A 6,535-nucleotide genomic window follows, 5' to 3' on the forward strand; every position below is an offset into this window, starting at 1 on the left:
ACTTCCATTCCCTCTCACATGTGCTCTCCCCCCCCCCCCCCCCCAAAAAAAGGAAGAAGAAGAAGTACTTTAAAAAAAAGGTAGGCAAAAAAGGGATAGAGTGTGGGGAGTTGAAGTTTGGAGTATCAGGAGCAAAGTTAGAAAAAAGCAGTTTGTTTTTATAAACAGTTTGGACTCTCCAATAACTGGTTTTCCTCTTTTAGGACACTTGGAGATTCCATTAGAGGAGGCTTAGGACTAAGAACGCAAAGCTTCTAGGAGCCCCCACCCTCAACTGGAGTAGCTCTGCTTTCATTTATTATGAAGGTCTCTCCACATAAAATTTCATGTGGAGGAAAAAAAAGGGGCGGGGTTATACTAACCTGTTTTATACTAACAGGACAGTGAGTATTTGCTTTGTACAAGTCCTGTTCCAGACACTTGAATCAATTAATTTTTCTCACACCACCACCAACCACATCCTTTGCAAAAGAGAAAACTGAAGCCCAGAGAGCCTATTATGTATTTGTCTGTCGTTCCATATCTATAAAGTGGCAGTGCTGAAATTTGAGCCCAGACAGTCTTAATTAACCCCAGGGACTATTCTCTTTTACAGTCGCACTATATTTAAGCTGACTTAAGGGGAAACATGATGCGAGTTGTGACAAGTCACTTCTGGCAGGTGCAGCCCCTGGCGGTGCTTTTTGGCTGAAGGGCCCTGTGATGTCAACTCTGTCCCTGGACTTCGACAACCCAACAGGTCAATGTTCACAAGCGACGTGAAAAGGAAAGGGTCGAACAGAGGGAAAGCACACCAGTCGGTCCCGGGGAACCCCCAAACCCTCCCCTCCGCGGGCCAGAGCGCCCCCCAGGGCACTTACAGGCGCTAGCGCCACTAGCCCCGCCCCCGCCGCCAGGCCCCGCCCCGCCCCGACGCCAGGCCCCGCCCACGCTGTCGGCCCCGCCCAGGCCCCGCCCCCGACGCCAGGCCCCGCCCACGCTGTCGGCCCCGCCCAGGCCCCGCCCACGCTGTCAGCCCCGCCCGGGCCCCGCCCCGCCGCCAGGCCCCGCCCCGCCCCCGATGCCAGGCCCCGCCCACGTCGATAGCCCCGCCCAGGCCCCCGCCCCTGGAGCCTGGTCCCCGCCGCTGTCCTCCACGCGGCGCGGCGCGTGGTCCACGCAGCGGTTGCTGGGCGGCAGGGCCACTCCCGGGGGATCGAGGGATGCTGAAGGAATTGTAGGTACGGTCCATTTTTCTCAACTTTCTCCCTTTCCAGGCCCTTGGGCACTCCTGGCCCCTCGCCTCGCGCAGTCCTTCCCTTCCTGGAGGCTCAAGGAACCCCTTTCCTCCTGCATACAGGAGGCTCCTTTGCCAGAGGCTGGGGAAGCAGCCACACACCTTCTTCTCTCCTCCCCCTGACTCGTTTCTTTACTTCCTCATCCCACATCTCTTATTTATTTTCCCTTTATTTTCCTTCCTCCTCTGTTTTTCTCACTTTACAGGTAACTCGCAAGTAAGGAAAAAGAGGTCGGTCACTCAAGACTGACCGCAAAATTAATTTTATTAAAAGCACACCGTTGTACAAATCGTGAATATCTGCACATGAACCTTCACGTGCTCCTGGGACTGGAGGTGTGGTTCCAGGGCTAGTTGCTTATCCCGGGAAGGCTTTCCTCCCTAACCTACCCACCTCTCAGATCCCTGGTCCCCGGACGATTTCTGTTAGCTTTATCACAAAGGGAAAGCCTTTTCGATCAGTGCTTTTGAAGGATTAAGGACGGTTATTGCACAGGTACCATGTGTCCAGTACATCATTCAGGAGTTATAAGAGCTCTGCTGGCCCGTATCAGGTCCCTGACACCCCTCTCTGTGTGCCTTAGGGCCTATGAAAAATTAGATGGTATGATAGAAAGGAGCAATTGACCTGAGTACTCCCTAATTTTCCTTAAGGGTAAATAGAATGATTACTTGTGCAACAACACTGTGAAAAATTAACACTTGTTTCTATCACAGCTAAAGAATTCATGACCCCAAATGGTTTAGTCACTATGTGCCTGTGAAAAGGGCATTCATATTTATTGCCTTCTGTGAGTAACAAAATTTATATAGCGGTTTTTATCAGTTGGCTGTCTCTTGCCATGAGCTCCTGCCCATTACCAGACAAAAGGAAAGAGGCAAGCGCACTAGCAGTACTATATAAATGACATGTATATGCTTCATCTCATTTTGAACATTATTTTCATACTCATCCTGTTTATACACTTATGTGAGTTGGAGTTGGTTAACAAAGCTCCATTTTACTGAGGAGAGAACTAGACATAAATTAAACAGTACCTGGAACTGTATATAATATGTATATTAGTATATACATTCAGTAAAGATTTGTTGAAGGGGATGAATGGATGAGATCCTCAAGGAGCCATGCCTTCTTTGCCTTTGTATTGCCTGGATGCAGAGCTAAGTTTAGTACTAGTAAATTTGCAAATGTGAGAGAGGTCGAGTGACTCAGGAACAGACATCCAATAATGATCTTTAAGGAATCTGCTGTCTTGCCTTTATTCTGAATACAGTGGTAAGAAACAATGGCAAGATTCCTGTTCTCATGGAACTTAAAATTTAGTGAAAGAAGAAGATATGAACAGGGAAGTTTTGAATGATGTTAAGTGTAGTGAAGAAGTAAGCAATATGACATAAGAGAGATACTGGGGAAGAAGTTGCTTTAGATTGATTGGTTAAGGAAGGGCTCTCTGAAGAGCTAACATTTGTGCTGAGACCTCAGTGATTTTAAAAAGCCAACCATAGAAATACTTAGGATCAGGGATCCCTGGGTGGCGCAGCGGTTTGGCGCCTGCCTTTGGCCCAGGGCGCGATCCTGGAGACCCGGGATCGAATCCCACGTAGGGCTCCCGGTGCATGGAGCCTGCTTCTCCCTCTGCCTGTGTCTCTGCCTCTCTCTCTCTCTCTGTATGACTATCAAAAATAAATAATTAAAAAAAAAAAAGAAATACTTAGGATCAGAGTATTGTAGTTAAAGGAAACTCCAATTGCAAAAATCCTACAGTAGGAAAGAACTTGGCTTTTTCAAAAAACACCATAAAGACTGCTAGAGCTGGAATATGGATAAAGTGGTATAATATGACCTTGAAGAGATAGGTAGGGGCCAAATCATATAGGGCTTTGAACAAGTCATGGAGGAATTCATTTAAAAAGTGATGATAAACCAGCAGGGAGTTCTTCTGGAAAAGAGTAATATAATCTGATTTACCCTGAAAAAAAAGATGTGTTCGGCCTATTATATGGTTAATGGATCATAGGGATTGGGGAACAAGATTAGTAGCAGAAGACAATTGTGATCCAGGAAGGAATGACAATAATTTGGGCTAAAGTGGTATAAAACTGGATAGATCTGAGATTTTTTGGAGGCAGAACCTACAAACTTGGTGATGTTACAAATATAGGGGTGAGAAAAAAGAGAAGCCCCTAGGTTTTTCTCTTGAATTTGAGTGAATGATTGTGCTATTTACCAAATGAAAAAGACTAAAAAAGAAAATGTGCATGCATATGTGTTCTGTGTAAGGAACCAAAGATACAAAGTTGAGAATCATCAGCATGTAGGAAAAACTACTTGGAGAAAATGTATTTATAGAGTGCATTCCAATGATTTAGAGAGAAAGCAGAGGAAAAGAAGCAAGCAAAGGAGTTGGAAAAGGAGTAGCCAGTGAGGTAGGAAGAAAACCGATAAAGAGTGTGGTGACTTAAAAGCCAAGACAACAAAGCACAGCCAGTACTACTGAAACATGCTGAAAAGTCAAATAAAATAAAGAGATCTGACCATTGGATTTTGGCAACATGTAGTAGTTACGTGCCTTGACAAGCACAATGAGGAGAAAATGTAAGAAGAAATAGACATAGCACTATAGATATCTCAAAATATTTCATGAAGAAGAGCTGAAAAATGTTGGTTATAGAGGAATATGTGGGGTCAAAGTAGAATTCTCAAAGATGGAAATACTGAAGTGTATGTCTAGGTTAATGAGAATTATCCAGTAGAGAAGAGAAAAAGGTATAGTATGAGAGAATGTGTATATTTTAGGAGTCAAGTCTTTTAGAAAACAAAAGGGAATGGAATCCAGGTAATAGGTAGAAGTGTTGGCTCATGAACATGAACATAAAATTTATAGTAATGAAAGACAGTGGTATAGATGCAGATAGATGAATAGATTCAGTGATTTCAGGAGAGAGTTTCTGCCTGAGACTGATTCTCTTTTTCTCAATAAACTAGAAGGTCTGAGGCCAGATCAGTAAGGAGAGAGAAGAAGAATGTTTGGGTAGGAGGCTTAAGGACTGAAAAGAAGGCATAAAACAGTCATTTTAGAGGGCAGAAGGCTGTCATACTTGTCTTAATCTGTTTAGGCTGCTATAGCAAAACAGAGGATAGGAGGAGAGAGGAAAAAATAAAACCAGATGAAATCAGAGAGAGAGACAAACCACAAGAGACCCTTAACCATAGGAAACAAACTGAAGATTGCTGGAGGGGAGGAGGATGGGGGGATTGGGTAACTGGGTGATGCACATGAAGGAGGGCATGTGATGCCATGAGCACTGGGTGTTCTATAAGACTGATGAATCACGACCTCTACCTCTGAAACCAGTAATACATTATATGTTAATAATTGAATTTTAAAAATTTATATACAATAAAATGAAAATAATTTTTATTTTTTAAAAAATTTTATTTATTTTTTGAAAATATTTTATTTATTTGAGACAGAGAGAGAGAGAGAAGCAAAGACACAGGCAGAGGGAGAAGCAGGCTCCATGCAGGGAGCCCGATGTGGGACTCGATCCTGGGTCTCCAGGATCATGCCCTGGGCTGAACGCTATGCCAAACCGCTAAGCCACCAGGGCTGCCTGAAAATAATTTTTAAAAATAGGCTGCTATAATAGCTTATAAACAATTTTATTTCTCATAGTTCTAGAGGCTGTGAAGTCCAAGGTCAAGAGAAAATAAAGCATAGCACAAAATGTAAAAGGCTACCTCAATGCTGTCTATTATTATCATTATATATTACTTTTATTATTAGAATAAATACAGATCAGGTCTCCCTATTATGATCATCTCACCCCTCCAGCAACAGGATTTTCAAATTTCGTCCTTTATCTCCACTTTACCATTTAAGAGATAGGGTTTTGCAATTTAATAAACACATATTGATGGAAGTGGTTAAAAAAAACCCACAAGGAAAACAAACCAAAAAATTTAACAAGCAAATATTAAAGGGATAAGAGATGGCAGATTCAGTGACTGGTGAGAGCCCTATTCCTGGCTCCCAGATAGCCAAAAGGGATTAGGGAGCTCTCAGGAACTCATATTAAGGTCACTAACCCCATTCAGGAGGGCTTTGGCCTCCTGACCTAATCATAAACCAGAGACCCCCCCACCTCCTAAAACTATCACATTAGGGGTTAGGATTTCAATATACTCATTTTGAGGGGACACAAATATTAGGTCTATAGCAATATTAGAGACGTATAGTAGCATAGCTGAGCAGGATCAAGTGCCTGTTTGAGATTTGTGGCCTTGTGAGTGGGTAGTTGAGATAAGGTGGCAGAAAAGATCATCGGAGCCAATGAGCCATAAGACCAGACTGTTGGAAGGGTTGGCTACCTGTTTACTAGTTATTACTGGTAAATTTGTGGCTGAGTGAGTTCTTAAACCCAGATAGCCTGGCTTCCCAGCTCAATAGGTTACCATTTTACTAAGAAAGGGGTCACAGCAGTACTCTTTTGTGCCACCTACCCTTCCAGTTGACATTAAAAAAAAAAATGTGTCTTGATTTTTTTATCCATATATCCAAATTCTAGATTTTCATAGACTGCTGCTTTTGTCTCTCTTATCCCTTTAATATTTGCTTGTTAAATTTTTTGGTTTGTTTTCCTTGTGGGTTTTTTTTTAACCACTTCCATCAATATGTGTTTATTAAATTGCAAAACCCTATCTCTTAAATGGTAAAGTGGAGATAAAGGACGAAATTTGAAAATCCGGTTGCTGGTAGAGGTGGGATGATCATAATAAGGAGACATGATCTGTATTTATTCTAATAATAAAAATAATATAATAATAATAATAATAATAATAATAATAATAGACAGCATTGGGGTAGCCTTTTACATTTTGTGCTATGCTTTATTTTCTCTCTCTCATTTAATAACTACCTTTTTCAGATGAGGAAACTGAGGCTCAGAGAGGTTAAGGGTCTTGACCAAGGACACATACCTAGTAAATGGCAGAATTATTAACCACAGTGTTCTGACAATAGGTCCCATATTTTTTACTGTAGTAGTTTGCCTCTTTGCTTTTTACACTCTATTATATCCAAAGTGATATCAAAGAAAAACTGCTAGATAGAAAGTAATGGCTGGCCAGAGGCTTTTACAATTCAAAAACTTTTTTTTATATGTTTAAAACTCAACAGTTAATGGGATTAGATAATTACCAACCATCTACTATGTTAGGTAATTCAAAGAACTCAGAAATGATTATGAAATCAGCAC

This window comes from Vulpes vulpes, chromosome 4 (assembly GCF_048418805.1).
Source record: "Vulpes vulpes isolate BD-2025 chromosome 4, VulVul3, whole genome shotgun sequence".
NCBI classification, from domain to species: domain Eukaryota; kingdom Metazoa; phylum Chordata; class Mammalia; order Carnivora; family Canidae; genus Vulpes; species Vulpes vulpes.